Source organism: Megalobrama amblycephala, linkage group LG19 (genome assembly GCF_018812025.1).
Source record: "Megalobrama amblycephala isolate DHTTF-2021 linkage group LG19, ASM1881202v1, whole genome shotgun sequence".
NCBI lineage: Eukaryota > Metazoa > Chordata > Actinopteri > Cypriniformes > Xenocyprididae > Megalobrama > Megalobrama amblycephala.
The window spans coordinates 32,506,178-32,525,113 of NC_063062.1; the positions used below are offsets into that span (position 1 = coordinate 32,506,178).

General features: G+C 38.0%; 1 protein-coding gene across 9 annotated transcripts in view; it reads left to right on the forward strand.

Annotated features, from left to right (window-relative positions):
- large2 (LARGE xylosyl- and glucuronyltransferase 2) overlaps window positions 1-18,936 on the forward strand; it is a 163,971-nt gene that overhangs the window by 55,280 nt on the left and 89,755 nt on the right. For 2 of the 9 annotated variants that reach the window (XM_048169579.1, XM_048169581.1), the window contains one exon: window positions 10,936-11,301. The exons of 4 other annotated variants lie outside the window; for them this stretch is intronic. The gene's annotated coding sequence lies outside the window, so the exon portion shown is untranslated. Of the gene's footprint in view, window positions 1-9,062; window positions 11,302-18,936 lie in introns of those variants that run through there. 3 more of the 9 variants (XM_048169580.1, XM_048169583.1, XM_048169584.1) reach the window with 2 other exon arrangements.

Consider the following 18,936-nt stretch of genomic DNA (forward strand, 5'->3'; position numbering starts at 1 on the left):
GAGAGGGCTTTATTCACCTTATCTCATTGTGTTTGTACCCCTGAATGTGCATTTGTGTAAATGTGTGTGTTTTTGTCAATCTGCACAGCGGGACTCGTTTTCAATCTTCTGTAAACAGCTCTCTACCATGTAAAACAGACGCTCTGTGAGAACAAACAACACCTGCTGCGCTTTTCCAGAATCCTATTGTGTGTGTATCATGCTGTAGATTCCTTTAAGTGTGTGTGAACGGAAGATAGCTGAATTCTGGGCTTAAAATTGGACATAAAGGCTTGATTTATTTGAGAGGCCAGCTTAGAGTCCAATTATTTTCTGCCTCCAACAACAGAATTTAGAAGCAGACCATGCCAAGTTCACTCTAAGTATTACATTGAAACAACTCGCTGTTACAGCCATTGTTGATCAGTTTTAATTGGAAAAAAATGCTTATTGCTCTTATACGAAAAGCCTAAACTAGCCAAAACCAGTCTAAACTGGTCTTAGATGGTTTAGATGGTTCCCCTTTTGTCTAGTTTACTGATTTTAGAGGGTTTTTGGGCATTGGTCGGTCTAGGAGATCAGCTGGCCAACTAGCAAAACCAGCTGAATAACAGCTTGGCTTGGCTGAGAGACCAGCTAAACCATCTTAAACCAGATTAGACCAGCAAACATTCTTAGCCTTGTTAGAAACCAACCATACCAGCTAATACCAGTTTGAGTCCAAACACCGTGCACATTTACACCATGCAAAAGTGAATTTTGCATAATAGGTCCCCTTTAAAGTGTGTACAACATGTTTTTCCTTTTCTTGTCGCATTTACACGGCTTTAACCAGCAGATGTCCTCACCATGCTATGTTTCGAGTGAATAGCTAGTGTAATCGATCTAATCAAACTGAATTTACCTGACAAAGTCAATATAGTGGAATAAAAACAACGCCTAGTCTTTTTCACTGCAACTTCCAAGTAAGCGTTGAAACTAGTGTTAGATACCTGAGGTTACACTGTTTGATAGCCTAGCATAATGATTTCATTGTTAGTACTTCTCACCATTTATTCCAAGGATCTGGCCGATTGTTCCATATATAAATTTTCCTTAAAGTATCCACTGTCAAACAGTGATGGCTTTTTCTGGACCTCGCCGATTAACTTCTCCACAATGTCGTCTGCCATTTTAAATGTGCGAGCCCTTAAATTAGAATGGATTCTGATTGCCTGTCAATGTTTTATCGTTCAACATCTGGAAAAAAAAAGAATTCTGAAAGTGATATCGTTTCTCTATATCTTTATTGTTAGAGCTGTGGTGTGGACAGTGCCATTCTTTTATGTTTAGAATGATTTTTAGAACTATATCTTTATCATTATTTTCATAGTTATCATTCTTGGCATGAACGGGCCTTAAATATGACATAAAAGACAAAAAGGATCATTTGGAGTTCCAGATATTTGGAGTTCAACATTGTTTGCCATTAAAATTGTGGCAACCCTGTTGAACATATCATCTTTAACCAATCTAAGCTGGTTTTAGATGGGGTTTTAGCCACTTTTTAGCTAGAGTTAAACTGGCCACCCAGGTAAACCAGCTAAACACCAGCTGACAAAAGATCAACTTAAACCAGTTAAGACCAGGTTTATTGTATACATCCCCTAACAGAGAGTTCGGCATAAAACATCAAAGATGGAGTGGAAGGGTTTTGACAGGCCAAAAAATGACTCTTTCTTGGGAACGTCTTTCATGTTGTGATGACAGTTTGCCAATATAAACTCTTATTCTATTTGCTAAAGCATTTTTTTGCCAGCGTAAATATCGGCTAAACGTCCGGGGTAAGTGTGGATGTGTCTTCCATTCATAGTAACTCTCATTTTGTTGAAAGTAAAGTTAGTGTGTAGTTGTATTGTGGTACTTGCAGTAATGACAGAGGAGGTGACCTTTGAGCTGAAAAGGTGGTTCCAAGTATTCTATGGTCGAATGCTTGTAAAACCACTCTGAAATGATGGTACATGTTCATCATGACTCTCTGATTTCATCAAATTGCATCTGACGTCTGTTTGAGCTGCTGAAATCAATCCATCCATACCGTACATTTTATGGATGACCAATGAATTTTCAGGACCATTTGCTCACAAATTGTACATAAAAATGGCTGCACAATAAAACGATATCCAGCAAATTAAGTATTTTATTACACGGTATAACACAGCCTTTATGATGTTATTAATTTCCATGACTTGTCCATGTTTTTTGGCCACCGGATTAATCATTCATTCAATTTTAGATTAATCAAAAAAGAAAGAAAGAAAAAAATTGTGAATCTGTTTGACCATTTCATTGAAAAAAACTGATTTGCTCACAATTCAGACATTAAAATTGCTTGAGCAACAAAAAAAGCAACATCTAGCCGATTCCATATTTTCAGACAAAAACTGGAAAAAATTCTCATTTTTTATTCTTGGTTTTCCGTGATCATGGGAACCCTGAGCTCTGCATTTTAGTCAGAAGCAAAGACATATTAGCAGTCAAATTTGTGCCACCCTGCAGTTTAGCATCTCATATTTGCAAGGCAGATACATCTATTACATCCGAGTGTGTGTAAAGCGGCCCTCTTGGCCAGTAAAAGCTGTCCCCCAACTTAACGGGCCACACACCGAAGGTCTAATGCATCTGTTAGGGAGTTTTTTACTGATCGTATGAAACTCAGAGAAGCTGTAATGAGATACAGGAATATGAATGGCCATCTGCCTCCATCTGCCATGACATTCCACAACTCGGATACTCCTCTCCCCGTCTGCCTACGCCGAGAAAACTACACGCACCTCTCGCCATCTACACGTGCCAAGAAGCTTCCCCGTGTCTCCAACCCACTTCACCAAACTTCTATTCCTCTGCCAAATCCTCGTGGCTGTCAATATTATAACTACTGAGATGGCATTATGCTGAAATGAAATGCTTAATTAAAGCGGCGGACGGACCTGTGCCAATGTTCCACAGGACAGTAGATGCTGGAGGATGCATTGAGGCTTTTAAGAGGTATAAAAATGTTATCACTTAAATGAGGTGTCAAAATTGTGACTATTAAAAAATGTGTTCCAAGATGGCAGCTCAGAGAAGCACACGCTCCCCTGACAGTGTCGCAATGGGTTAGCAAACTTCAGAGCCGTTTGCAAAGTAAGTTGTACGCTTTAAGTGTCCTTGTTGGACCCCACACTGTGCTTCGGGTGTGGACTGCTTACACTATGCTAATTGAACACTTGGGTAGTGAGATGTCCTTGTGTATTCAGTCTTTCCTCCACTGCATTGCGGGGCTTTTTAAGACCCCTTCTGGCCCGGCTCGTGCCCCAGTCCTGCTGGCCTCATTAAACAGAGTTTGACGGAGTTCAGGGTTAGACAACCATGTCATGCGGCTGAATCCCGCTGAGCTGGCGGTGTGATGTACCATTCGATGTTTCCCATATTTTGACTCTTATGAAAAGTATTGCGGGTCTGTGAAAGTAAAGCACAGTTGGTGGTAATGGGAGCATGAAACTGCAAACGCACGCACACACGTACATGGACTTGCTGGAGAGAGAAATAGAGATGGAACATTTCGCCTGAAATCGGACATGTGGGAATGAGTCATTTCTGTTTTCTGGGGTCTGCTGACTGCTCATGTGTTCAGATGATTCAAGTCGCATTTATGTCAATGTGTAGCCATGCGACATGCGACTGCGTGTGTCTCGTGTGCTTTAGATTCCCTGCTCTCTCTCTCTTTGAAACTTCTCTCGCTCGACATAACAGGAACTACTTGACGTAAGCAGCGTTAGCGTCCCTTCTACTTCAGTTGTTCAAACTTTGATTCCTGTTTGTGCTTTGAGCATGTCTGAGTTGAGTTGAACTGGGCCGCCATCCATTCCCTGTTTACACGCAGGTCATTTATCTGACAGTATGCACCTATAAAAAAATGGAATGAACAACATGCTGCACAGCCCTTCATGGCTGCTCACACCAGTAAGTCATATCTCGCTGAGAGCAATTTGTTTTCACTTAATCCAGGAAGAGCTGTACCTTAAATTAGAAATATGCCATTTAGAGTTGTCAAAAGTACCGACTTCGGTGCCTAGTCGGCACTGAAATTTTAAAAATGTTACGCTTTGAGCGCTGTTGAGCGGATTCGTAAACACCCCTGATTGGCCATTGTTTTCACGGCTCATCTGTGATTGGCTTCAATGATCAACGCTGTAAAAACGCTCTAAATAGTCATCAATGATGCTCTTCACGCTCTTCATGCTCTTCACACAGATACACACAGGTGCGTTTGAAAGCAGCCATCTACCCAGGTGAAAAAAAAAAAGTACACTTCTATAATGTACTTAAAGTGCTCTATTTTCGCATACTAATTTTGTACTTAATATACTAAAAAGAAGTACTAACTTAAGATAATCTTAAGAACTGTGCTATTTCGAGACACCATGAAATATGAACTAGATGTTCTTAAGATTATCTTAAGAAGTACTAAAGAAGAATTTTTAGTATATTAAGTACAAAATTAGTGCATGAAAATAGAGCACTTTAAGTACATTATAGAGATGTACTTTTTTTTCACCTGGGTATTCAAACGCTCCCGCTTTCAAAACGCTTTCAAATTCAAACACTTCCGTGTGCTTTCAAACGCTGCCGTGCGTTGATCATTGTAGCCAATCACAGATATATCTGATAAGCGTGTCAACACATCGGCAAATCAGAGGTGTTTACGAAACTAAAGTGTCACATTTTTTTTAAATTTCAGTACCGATAGGTACCAAAGTCAGTACAACTCTAATGTCATTATATAAAATGGATTGAGGTTACCATTAGATATTGTCATATATGCAAGCCTGAACATTATTAGCCACCTACATGTAATTTAAAGGCGCCAATTGTTTGTTGTTTGTTCCGCGAGTTTGAAACAGCTTGCCAAAGCAAACTTTCCAGAAAAGTTCTCTCCGGCTGGTGAACAACTACCATTGTTCCATGGCAAGGTTACAGATTATTTCGATGGTCCACTTTAGACACTCTACTAACTATAAGTTACTTATAAGCAACTACAATTAGGCCCTGGACAATTTCAGCCCATCCGGCCCACGAATTCCCTTGTGAATGTTTTGCTGGGGTTAGCAAAACGTAAATGCAGTTAACAAACTTGTTGTTGCATTTTTGTCACAGAGAAATGCACTTCACAGTAAAGCATTGATTTTGAGCTAGGATGCCGTAATTTAAAAATAAATTTACCAATATTAAATTCTGATATAATTTACTTTCCTTCACATCGTACCAAACCTGCATGACTTTCTCTTCTGTGAAACACAAAAGAAGATATTATTAACCAAACCATTTTTGTTACCCTTGACTTCTATTTTGTTACCCTTGACTTCTATTGTTAGATCTGTCATGACAACTCTTGGAGTGTTTGGCATGGTAACGTGTATGACAATGTTGATATATTTGGTCTTGGCGGAAAAGATCTGCTAAGCTGCTGCTGCTGTTGGTTATTGCTGCTGCTGCAGAGAGAGTACGGGACTTGTTACTGTCAATACATACAAGACGCCCTGCTGTGAGCAAGAAAGACATGCTGCTGCTGCTGCTGTACAATATTGCATACATGAATTACCCGTATCAGATCTATACAGCTGGAGCTGGGGAAGGTGGAGGGTTTCTGAATGTGTGCTGCACTGCTAAGGCAAATGCTAACCAAGTATTTGTAGGTTGAGGACACAAGATCATTGGCTGCTGATGCAACAGGAACCAATCAGCTGTGCCCTATAGAGAATGATGTGATTGTTGAGTTAAGGACCTATCAGCCTGTGCCATCTAGAGTTTCATGACAGAACTTTGTATTTAGTAAAATGTCTAAAGTGGACCATTGAAATAAAGTACTACTAGTGGCGATTACATAATGTGGCTTTGCCTTCTTTGACGTGGAAATCTTCTCTGGTTCATTCTTCTGTTCAGTCCGTTGAGGTCAGACGTGAGTAACATGAACACAACTGGAGAGCTGCTTTATTATAGAAAATGATGTTGTAGTAACTGAATGCTTCACTGACAATTGTTTTCATGTTTTAAACTATAAAGCTGCTTGCTTTAAAGCAATCTGTATAAAGTTCTATATAAACAAGCATGATGTGACGTGTCTTGACTAAGTGAAGAACAAAAAAATAACTTCGCTGTGAGTATATCAGGGCCTTAAGGGATTACGTACAGTCAGCCGGTCTTTATCACCATGAAGGGGTTTATTTTGTGAGAATGACCATCTGACTGTTAATTATACTGCTTATTACTTAGGTACTTACCAAATGAATACACGGACATTAAATATTGGGTGGCACAGTGGCTATATTTAAGTGGCATATTCGAGTCTCGGCTGAGGCAGGATCCTTTGTTGGAGTCAGGATTCCTCCGGGTGCTCCAGTTTCCCCTACAATCTAAAGATATGCATCAATTAGAGACACTAAAGTGACCGCAGGTGTGAGTGACTGATGTTGGCTTAGGTTTCAGCATCCCGTGACTATACATAGGACAAGCAGTTTGGAAAAATATGGATGGATGGACATGTAATATTGATAACTGGTAGGTCTTTTTGACAAAAGTCAAAAGTAAATGAAAAAAGCTGGCAATGATATGACCCTCAATATCTAACCACAAAGATCTAGTCTGTCATTCCATTTTCAGTTCTAATTTGTGTCTGTGTGTGTTAATTTTGGTCTGCGGTGGTACATTATTGATAGGGTATGCTCACAGAGAGTGTCAAGCCTTTGATCTAGGGGGTCGTATGTTAAAGATAGCCATTAACAGACTCCCGATGCCACTGGGGACGCATCAAATATTCAGCACTTGTCTGGACATTGGCAAGCATCCTCCCCAGAGGCGTTCTCTTTGTCCAGTAAGGCACAAAGAGAGAGAGATGGAATAAAGAGGGATGGGGTTGGATAGTCCTGAGAGAGACCGAGACAACCTCACACCACCCCCAAGATATAATCAATACCTCCCGTCTCGGCAAACAGCTGTCAACAAACTGACCACTTTCACAGCTCTGCCAGAGCTCCCCGCATGTGTGAGGCAGGTGCCTTATGGGGGGTTGTGCTGTCTGCATTTGACCAGAGCTCCTGGTGCTCGTGTGCAGCTCTGCGATTTCTGGAGCATGAAGTGCTTTGGTGTGATGGTGCACGTCTGTGGCCGCCCATCTGAAAATAATGCCTTCTGTCTGCACGGAAAACTGCGAAGAGGACTCGGGCAACAGACTGCATAGAGGGGATGACCTCTGACCGTCAACTGGACTCTTTGAGGAACTCTTAATTTTCCTGATGCTTCGAGCATGCGTGCAAACACACGCACACTCAAAAGCACTGCCAAGTTCCTATCCTCCAGATGCAGTCCTGACAGGCCCATATGGGCAAGAAATCACGTCACCCTCCCATGTCTAAAGCTCACCTTGGATTAGTGCTGCGGATAAGGAAACTTCCAAACTGTACTGAGACATATGCAACTAAAAGTGTGACCATACGTTCACAATGACAGCAACTGAATCGCTGGAGGTCGCCGACTGTTGGTCACTAGTAGGCATTCTTGTTCGACTGCTGTACCCATTTGTATCACGAGTCGCTAGTTTTGCTCCTTTCTACACTGGTAGTCGCCACATCAAATTGCTGAGGATTTGCATACAGTTAAACTTTGTTCAACTTTGTTGCATCGCCAACAGTTCACGATACAGCACTAGCCTCGAGTACCTTATTGCTTTTTTAAAACAGTTACCACAATACAAATATTAAAGCCAGAAATATGTATCAATGCAACTTCCATGAAGAAGTAAACTTTTTCTAAAAGCCTTCCTTCTGCCGGAAAAAATAGCACCTGACCATGAACAGCAACAGAAGTTACATTTTCATGCCATTAGATGGCGGTAAAGACTGTCTTTATGGGTGTGTCAGTCAGTAGCGAAGACTTTTACATTGAAAAGATCGTTTTGAAAACAGAACGCAACTGACAAATGCTTTGACTAGCGCTGTCAGTCACGGGAAAACCCCTTAAATGTTAAAAGGACACGATAATGCATCGGACATTTAAACAGATTTTTTATTATGAACATAGGACTGACCTGAAGGAAAATGCTAAATCTGAATGCAGGTAATAAACTCGCTCACTTGGTCTTTTTTGCACAACACTCTTTTACATAATACAGTAAGCTTCAATAAACAATATCAATTGAGAACAAACAGTTTATGTTGCTAAGAGTGGTTGCTAAGGGTGTTGTGTAGTGATACACAGAACCGTTGGGTGAAGCGGTCACATCGTGAATAAAACACAGCTATTGACCAATAAGAATCAAGGACAGAAACTAACCGTTTTATAAATATATAATCACATGATCCTTCAGAAATCATTCTAATATGCTGATCTGCTGCTCAAGAAACATTTAATGTGTACAATTGTACAAAATATTTGTGTACAATATTTTTTTTCAGGATTATTTGATGAATAGAAAGTTCAAAAGAACAGTGTTTATCTGAAATCTAATCTTTTGTAACATTATACATGTCTTTACTGCCACTTTTGATTGATTTAATGCATCCTTGCTGAATAAAAGTATTCATTTCTTTAATTTCTTTTCAAAAAAATAAAAATAAAAATAATTTTTACTGACCCCAAACTTTTGAACGGTAGTGTATAATGCTACAGAAGCTTTGTATTTCAGATAAATGCTGTTCTTTTGAACTTTCTATTCATCAAGGAATCCTGAAAAAAAAAAGTACACAACTGTTTTCAACATTGAAAATAATCATAAATGTTTATTGAGCAGCAAATCAGCATATTAGAATGATTTCTGAAGGATCATGTGACACTGAAGACTGGAGTAATGATGCTGAAAATTCAGCTTTGCATCACAGGAATAAATTACTTTGTCAAATATATTTAAATAGTACACAGTTATTTTAAATTTTAATAATATTTCACAATAATACTGTTTTTTACTGTATTTTTAATTAAATAAATGTAGCCTTGGTGAGCAGACGAAACTTCTTTTAAAAACATTAAACATCTTAGTGGTTCCAAACTTTTGGACTGTACTGTATATATAACGGTTAGTACAGTTAGTACTCTCCACCAATAAGCTTGTATTTAGTGGCCATTCTGGTGCTATATTGCTGGCGTCACATTTGTTGTGGTTGAGGAGATTCCTCCCTTCCATATGTAAAGAGCTTTGAGTGCAGTGAAAAGTAAGAAATTATTATTATGATTATTATTAGCTTACGGTTAGTTGCTAGTAGACAGCCATTCCACTGTCTGTATTTCCATTTGTACTTGCTGTATTGTGTCACTGTATTTACATAAAACTGAACTTTGCTCAACTTTTTGTTGCATCAACAACTGGCGTCTCAGACTCTTACTGAAACTGAATTTTGGTTCACACAACTGAGTTTTGGTTGCTTTGTCTGCAGCTCAGTGTCAGTGTAAATGCCCTTTAAACATTTTGTCACTCATATAAAGAATTTTTATCAACTATGGGCATTGTGGACTTTTTGAAACTCTCTTTAAACACACTTTTCACACTCTCACTAGTTTATATAATTTATCTACTAACAATGTTCAGCATTTTTTTTTTTCTTAAGGTGTCTTTTTCACCACAGCTCAAATAATGTACTGTTTAACTGCATTTTGTGGTTACAATGAAATTGATGCAAATTACATTTTAAAAATAGTTTTGTAATAAAAGGACAAAATCATTGCATTTTATGTATCCTAAATACACAAAATGAAATAATATTTCCTCGCTTTTTTGCAGAATTTGAGAAAATGACATCTGAATTTGAAATTACCATAAAAAACTGTATTGTATCAAGTGGTTAATTTCTCTTCACCAATAAATCATTGTGACCCCCTGATGTTTACCAACTTACCTTGAATTAGAGGTGTGGAAAAGGAGAGTTCCTAACTGTACACTTAGGGATACTTAGCGGTATCCAACTATAATGAGCAAGATAATGTGAGCTCCACTTTGTCATTGTAATTCAGCACATTTTCATGAAGTTAAACTACACAGAGACTAATTTTGAGGCTCAGAGGTCGCTCATTCATAGCTCATAAGACCTAATGAAGTTCTTAGTTATTTTTATTGAAGCCATTTCACTGGAAAAACTAAAATGAGTCAATTGTTTACATATATGTAAGAGTATAGAGCTATAAACTGAGCACGGATAGCAGGTCACATTATTTGATTTGAAATAATTTGAGTGTGACTTTTGATTGAAGACTGTGCTTTTTTTTGTACAGTTTTTTGATATTGGTCTCTGATACTCGAGGTATTTTTCACAGAAGAGCATTTTGAGAAGAAAAACATATCTACTACGTAATTGCTGTCTTGGAGAAACAACTGAGACACTTAAAACCATTTGTATTTTTTTTCCTTCCAAGTTTTACTGCATATAGCCAACAGTCAGTGTCACGTCAACTCAAATAAACTCAAACGACTCACGTCAACACAAATCATAACTGAACATTTAGTGGAGTATTTGCTAAACCCCCATTTGTACATTTTCAGATCCAGACTTTTGCTTTTTATGTGCATCAGTCTGTCGAGTGTAATAGAGTATCCAGTGTATAATGTGTCAGTGTTAGTGCATGAGAGAGGGGGCAGAGAATGGAGGCAGGCCTGGAGGCGGAGCCTTCGCTCTGATTGGCTGCAGCCAAAAGGGGCTGTCACAGAGAGGGCTGGATTAGCGGAGGTGGGGGAGGTGCCTCGCTTGCTCTGTACCTTTCAGCTGCAGATCAGAGCACAACGGCGAGAGATTAACACTGTTCACAAGCCCTGAGACGTGAGGAAAATGGAAGAGGACCATGAATGTGTCCGTCCAAGGGACAGAAAGCTGATTTAGGGATGCCCAGCACTGGTTTGTTCCTCTAGGAGTGCCTCAGGGTAAGGACTCACTGTCCCTTGTCTGTCTCTTTTAGGAGTCTCTCTGATCCTGTGAGGCATGGACTACATATAATTTCAACCTTCCTGGGACTCTTCCTCTAAGATTTCGGAGCGTCTTTTTTACAGCGTCTAAAAGAGTGAGGAATATTTGTGTCACGCACTGATTCAATCAGACTTGAGAGGTTTCATTCGAGAGGTCCTTTCTCTCTGTCTTTATGGTCATGCACTGAAATCATCAGTTCGTGCACTGAGGGCACACCTGTCTCTCAAATTCACTCACTTGTGTGGATCTAACCAGAACTCCGCAGCTGGAATGTTGCGATGGATATTGTGATGGATATTGGGATCGCTGTGTACTTCATTTCACGCTGAACCTGCCGCACAAGACAAGGTGAAAAAGGGTGAGAACTTTTACATTTGTGCATGGTTTTGTTCATATTAAATATATTATAATGTCAGATACTTAGTATTATATATAATTTAACCCTCAATATTCCCTCGTATATATTCAGTGTTGAAGGTTAAATAAAATTATATATTTATATATCAAGATTTTGAAACATTTAAAATATGTGAACTCCTTTGTACAGGCAGTCAGATGTTCTTGGTTTCAGTGACGCTCAAAATGCTCTTTAGATAATCTCAAATTATGCCCGAGGACATGATCATCAGGTTTTACATAAAATTGTTATTTAGATAATATATATATATATATATATATATATATATATATAGAGATATATGTGTGTGTGTGTGTGTGTGTGTGTGTATTGAATTTATTACAGATTATTATTTCTCACAGGCACTGGTTTTTTGACTCCTGAATCCCTTCAGTAGTGAACGCACTGTTACACTGTAAAAATGTATTTTCATGATTTATCACATTTTTTCTTTTGTCAAATCAACTTAAATAATTAATGTGGTTCAGATAACATAATATTTAGAGTTTCTGTTGATTAAACTAATCGCCTTCATTGTATTAACTCAAATTTTTAATTTCAATGAACTTTGAAAATTTTAAGGCAACCAGGTAACTTACTTTTTTACATTGTACAGATTTCTAAAAATGACAAGCTTTATTTGCAAATAAACATTGCCTCACCTTGACGCCAGCAGCCGCTGGTTGTCACATTAAAACTTTCTGCCCTTGTGGCTGCTTTTTAACTACGGACTGTGTGCGTGAGGTGATGTGTGTGTTTGTGTGTGTGAGAGTGTGTGTACGGCCATGTGATGGGCTAGTCTCTGGATACCGAAAAGGTTACTGCTAATTAAACCACATTTCTCTCCACTGAAGCACAAAATGTAGGACTCCCTGTGATCCTCCCAGCAGCTGTTATTCTCTTAACACACTTCAGTATCTCTCTCTCCACTCACACATCTGTATATCAGCGTTTAGCAATCTCACACTCTTAGCAATCTCTACAGAGCGCTGTCCCTGTTTCACTTCACACAAGCTGAGCGATCTTCAATCAGTGTGTGTGAGTGTTTATACACTCAGGGAGGGGTTCATGTATGTGCGTATGCACTCAAGGGAGAGATTGTGAGAAATTGCATGTGTTCGTGTGTGAAACGGGTGTGTTTCTCTTCATTTGGTTAGTGACAATAAGCTCGTGGGACATAAAGTCAATCGGTTCAACCTTTCCCAGCTTATGCATGTCTTTATTTTTGAACTTCAGGCTCTATTGTGATTGTGCAGGTACAATGAGATTAGTATTTTTAGTGCTCCATAAAATCGCTGCAATTACAGTGAATGTGAAATCAAAATAGACCCTATTTACTTTCTTAATACACATAAAACTACCAACGATTCATCTATGCACATTATTACAAAGAAAGCATGGTTTGTCTTTGTAATTTTGCCTCAAAAATAAATGATTTAGCTTTTCAGATGAAATCATTTGGCTCATTTGAATTGGATAATGTTACAAAATGCATATTTCGTCTTTGTTTTAGTAAATTCAAATTTGGTCTCCATTTGTCTTTCAGGAAAATCAATTAATGTTGACCTTAAAATGTGGTACATGGTGAAATATACATATACAGTACAAAAAAAGGAAAATACAAGTAACACAATTTGTATTTTTTTATTTATTTCAAGATGAGCAAAGAAGGATTTCACAAAATATATTTTTAGGACATTCAAAGTTAATTTATTTACTTAAAATACATATTTACACATAATGTTGTTTCTTGAAAAGTCAAGTTAAACTAAATATTTGACAGATAATTGGCTTTGGCTTTTTGTCAGTGATTATGTCAAAATTATTTATAATATCATGCTATTTTTTTTATATGTAAATGGGTCTTTATAGGCTACATGAAAATACACAGCTGCCATTATATTTTAGTAAGGGTGTCCCTCGCAAAAAGATCCTCATATTTAGGGGTCCTTCACATTTAAAGTGCACTGCAATGCAAAATATTAATATTGTTATATGATAATGAAATCATAATATTGAATTGCCATGTTCTCGTTTCACATCTCATAAAGGTAATGCTTCGTGTCAGAGCCTTTAGTGCTATTCCTACTTAAATCATTTTCTGAGGTAACTTCTGAGCAACGCTTCACGATATACGAGCAGAAGAATGTAAAGTCGTATTAAAGGCTTCCTCTGAGCCGAGCCAAAGCTTTACTCTTCCTGTAATAGTGCTGACACATTTCTGTTGGTTTTGCAGGACATTTACACTCATTTTATAGCCTGCTGGAATGCAGTATACTGACAGCACTGAGCGCAGTCTCGTCACTCATTCTTATGTCTCTGAAGTTGTCGTCACCTCAAGTTGTGATCAGGCCCTGTTTGTGATTGTGATGGTGGTCAGCAACTGTGTACACACACATGGCTAAAGCCTGGCTTAGGATGATTAGATGCCCACACTACATCCTTCTGAACCACGCACACACACAAGCACGCACAAGGTCTGACAGATGGCCTTCCTTGAGAGAAAGACAGTGATCCTTTATCACCTTGTCCTGTGTAGTATCAACAGCGTCGTTTGAAGAAATGAAACGGGCTCCCTGATTGCACCAAAAGGGCAGTTTGCTGACAGAATTGCAAGGATAGTGACCCCCAGAGTGATGCCGAAACAGCGTGTTTCTGATTCAAATCACATTTTCACATTCAAACAGCTCCTTTTCATCCTAGTTACTCATCGGTTCTTCCTTCATCTTTCTCTCTTTTCACTCTCAGTAAATATCATAAATTTAGTGTGCTTCACATTAATGTGGGCAAACTGATTGGTGGATGCAAGGATATAACCAAATATTCAAGATTAAGGGGTAGAATTGATCAGAGGTGGAGAAAAGTAATGTTTTAGCACAAAATTAAGAGGAAAAATATAAGAAATTGTATTTTGTAAAAATCGTTTTTGTCATAATCACAACATAATATTCCTCATTATCTTGAAATAGTTGTTTTCTTTGCATCTTGACTTGTCGCTAACTGTTTTTTCTTGATTTTTCTTGGTCTGGAGGAAACTAAAGTCGTTTCTGAGCACACTGTAAACCCTAACGCTCAAAAAAATAAATTGGCTTGAGTAGGACAAACTTTAATTTAACTAATTAGTTCAGTCAAATTAACTTTTATGGGTATTTAGCACTTTCTTTTTCTTTTGAGTTCACAGAACTGAGATATTTTAAGTAAACTGATCTGTTTCATTGTTTTGAGTTTTATGAACTCAAAATTTAACTGAAACTGGGCTGGGATTTCTTTTTCCCAGCATGCTTTGCCCATGGCATTTAAAAGGGAGAGTAAATGCTAAAATTAAGTGTTATATAATGTTTTTTTTTGTTGTTGTTGTTTGTTTGTTTGTTTGTTTGTTTTTGTGCAAGATTAATGTTAAGTGGGAGATTTAGTAGTGATTAATGTTTTGTTATGCTAATTTTGAAGAGTTTCTGTTAATGTGGGTTTTTGGAGAGCTACCATGGTATATCATGGTGACAAGTGGTGCATGCAGCTTGGTTTGAGAGCAGGTATGTTAAATGTTTTATATTGCTGTACTCATTCAGCAAGTGCTATATCATGCTGTTGTTAACATGTTGGTAAATTAGCAAGTTAGCATGTTTTGAAATCTATCTATCTATCTATCTATCTATCTATCTATCTATCTATCTATCTATCTATCTATCTATCTATCTATCTATCTATCTATCTATCTATCTATCTATCTATCTATCTATCTGAATTTGTTGGTGAACCGTCAAGAAAATAAGTCACACGGTTCTAAAATGGTTCCATCATAATGGTTCTAAAACAGGCTTCATTTCCTTTGATTTTGGCGTGAAATATGAATGAAACATTTCTTTGCAACATTGACCGTACACCCCACACACCACATCTTGCACATTTTATGCTCTAGAAGTCATGCATGACTTGTGTAAAGTTCATTTGACAGAGCTGAGGGTGTGTACATGCTGATTTTACAGCCTGGTCACATTAACACATCATAAGCTCAGCCTCACAGATACACACAGATATCTGTGACCTCTCTGTCTTAATGGAAAACCTTGCCACAGGTCTCATCACTAACACTAGAGGCCTCTCTTTGTTGTGAGATGAGTTATGCAATGCAAGACTCCACAATGCTGTTTTTAGCATTGAGGTCAGTTACAGCAAAGGAGCTTTTGATGGTGTTTAAAAGGGCCGAGTTTTAGGTGCAGTAACGTATAATCCCACACTCACGTCAGTTGAAACATAAAAATAAAGACTGAAGGTGAATATCGTGAATAGTGTTATACAAGACAGCGCTGAGAGAAGAAATCAAGTGACCCTGAAATGAAGATTGGCTTTACCGCCCACATCCTGCTTCAATGCACCCACAGAAACGCACCGAGAGCATTAATGACTAGCGGGTCAGCAGCCACGACACACGGCCGGTATTGGCGCACTCCAGAAAAACAGTTTTTAATTGATTTTCTGCTTTCACGTAGAAGTAGCAAGAAAATGAATGGTCTTGAGACAAATTCTCAACTTTACGGTCCTCACTTTTGGCCTTCATTCCTTAGGATAGTGAAGGCTGACAGGAAATTATAGGGGAGGAATGGGGTTTGGCATAATGAAAAATACAGATTTTAACCAGCATACTTGTGCTTACTGTGTGTTATGTGCTCACCAAAGATGTCGTATGACCAAAATTTATGCAGAAAAATGCCTAATGCTTCTAAGATTTTCAAATTTTTATTTTGCATTTAGTGCTAAAAGAAGGACTGTGTGTGTACTTGGAAGAAGTACACTTTAGGATACTTAAAAAAAAGAAGAGTATTTATTATGGAACTAATACTTTAAAATAATATACATTAGTGTGAACTGAATGTAATGTTTTCGAACACTTAACTGCATGTTATTTACAATTAAATTAAAATGTATTATAGTTTAAATTTTAATTAGTTACACTTGACTGACTTAAGTAGGACTTATTTTTATATGTAATTTTATAATTCTGAATGTACTGACAAGCATTTACAGTAAACTAAAAAAGTATTTTTTTAAACAAATATATTTGTAATTACACATTTATAATGATGAAATTGCAATTTAGAGCATTTAAAATATACAAATTCAAATGTAATATCAAGTAACACTGCAGTTAAAATTATAACCAAGTGCTTTAGATGTGCTTTAAAATGTTAGATGACACAAAATAAGTGTACTACTTTACAGCATGACAGAAGAGTATTAAAACATAATGATTTAAAGGGATAGTTCACCCAAAAATGAAAATTTGATGTTTATCTGCTTACCCCCAGCGCATCCAAGATGTAGGTGACATTTTTTCTTCAGTAGAACACAAATGATGATTTTTAACTCCAACCGCTGCCATCTGTCAGTCGTATAATGGCAGTAGATGGGAACTTCATCTATAAGAGTAAATAAAGCTTGCTTAGACAAATCCAAATTAAACCCTGCGGCTCGTGACGACACATTAATGTCCTAAGACACGAAACGATCGGTTTGTGTGAGAAACCGAACAGTATTTATATCATTTTTTACCTCTAATACACCACTATGTCCAACTCCGTTCATGACTCCTTTAGTGATGTCTGACACTCATTGAAGTATATGCGCGAGACATCACTTCCGTTGTCAGAGCGCGATCAGACATCACTAAAGGAGTCATGAACGGAGTTGGACATAGTGGTGTATTAGAGGTAAAAAATGATATAAATACTGTTCGGTTTCTCACACAAACCGATCGTTTCGTGTCTTAGGACATCAATGTGTCGTCACGAGCCGCAGGGTTTAATTTGGATTTGTCTAAGCAAGCTTTATTTACTCTTATAGATGAAGTTCCCATCCACTGCCATTATAAGACTGACAGACGGCAGCGGTTGGAGTTAAAAATCATCATTTGTGTTCTACTGAAGAAAAAATGTCACCTACATCTTGGATGCGCTGGGGGTAAGCAGATAAACATCAAATTTTCATTTTTGGGTGAACTATCCCTTTAAAAAAGTACTTTAAAACTTTACTTTGACATTATTACAAAGTGTGCTTTTTAAAAGTGTACTTTTAAGTGTGTACTTTTTCAGTGTTAAGAAACAGTCATGAAAGTGTGTCTCGTTAAGTGCACTTAAGTGGCCTTTTCATTGATATTATCTGTAAGTACAGTCATTTTTAAAAATATTCTTTTAAGAAGTACACTACAAGTGCACATACAACACTCTAAAAAATGCTGGGTTAATAACAACCCAAGTTGGGTTAAATATGGACAAACCCAGCAGGTTGGGTTAAAGGGCACCTATTATGCCCTCTTTCAGAAGATGCAATATAAGTACCCCACAAATTTTCCCCTATTTGGGGGTGAGCAAAAGCATGCCTTTTACTATATTACTATATTGCTGGCTAAAAAAATAAATCCAAAATTGGTTGAAAAAAATGGCTGGGTGAAAACAACCCAATCCCTGGGTTTGTCCATATTTAACCCAGCATTTTTTAGAGTGAACTAAGTACGCGTCTTTTTCTCAAGGGTGTTCATACTGTTGAAAGATATGTTCTTGCATTGACAGTGCCACAATTCATTAGATATTTGAGTTTTTCTAAGTCAGACCATTGCATGTGCTAAGACTATGATCAATCTGGGAAAAAGATAGGAAATGATGTTCAGGATATCGCCTAAATATTAAATATTTTATCACAAACTACCTTTGTTTTCTCGCTGTACAAGAATGCAACATCAGACCTCAACAGAAACATGTCTGACTTGCTTTCATCTAACACTGATCTAAGACATTTGTAGGTACATTGAGTACATTGCTCAGCACTGCTTATCATCGCATCATTCATTCCTCCATGATTTAGGGTCAGAGAAGGTACTGTGAGAATGGCAAAGGTCATTGTTTCTTTTTTAATTAAAATCTGGTGGTCTTCAAACCCCTAGAGTCATTTCTGAGGAACCACCAGCATATACATGTGTGGTTACGACCAGTTGTGATGACTCTTCAGCTAAATGCGTGACAGACTGCTGCTCAGGTTCTGCATTCGCATTCGTAACCCCCCTCTGGCTCGTTTACACATATAAAGGCCCTTTGTGTGTGTGTAAGTGAGGCCGATCACAATCTTGTGTTGTTTGATTTCAAGTAGGAGGTGCTGGGGAATGTGCCTGATCAGCTGCCATAGGGGTGAATGGTTTATGGCGTTTGCATTACAGCAGGCTGGCTCGAGTTTTGTATGTAATTTTGTTACTTAACACTTGTGAAAAAGAAGTACACTTTAGCATACTTTTAAAAAGAGTACTTATGCAAAGGTTATCCACAGCTAGCTGTGCATTAAACTATTAAAGCACGACGTGGAGACAAAGAACCACCTGACGTGAAGTGGAGGGTGGTTGCATCAGGGGAGTGCATTCAAGGGGCTATGTACATGACATCATTTTCAACTAAAAACGGAAAACATTTTATGCATTTTGGCTGTTCATTTGCACGATGACGGCATTTTGGGTGCCTGAAAAGTGCAAGTATTTGAAAACGATACAGTTATCATCTGTAAACTACAAAAATGTGGATTTGTGAAAACGGTGACGTCATGTGCATGCATATTACA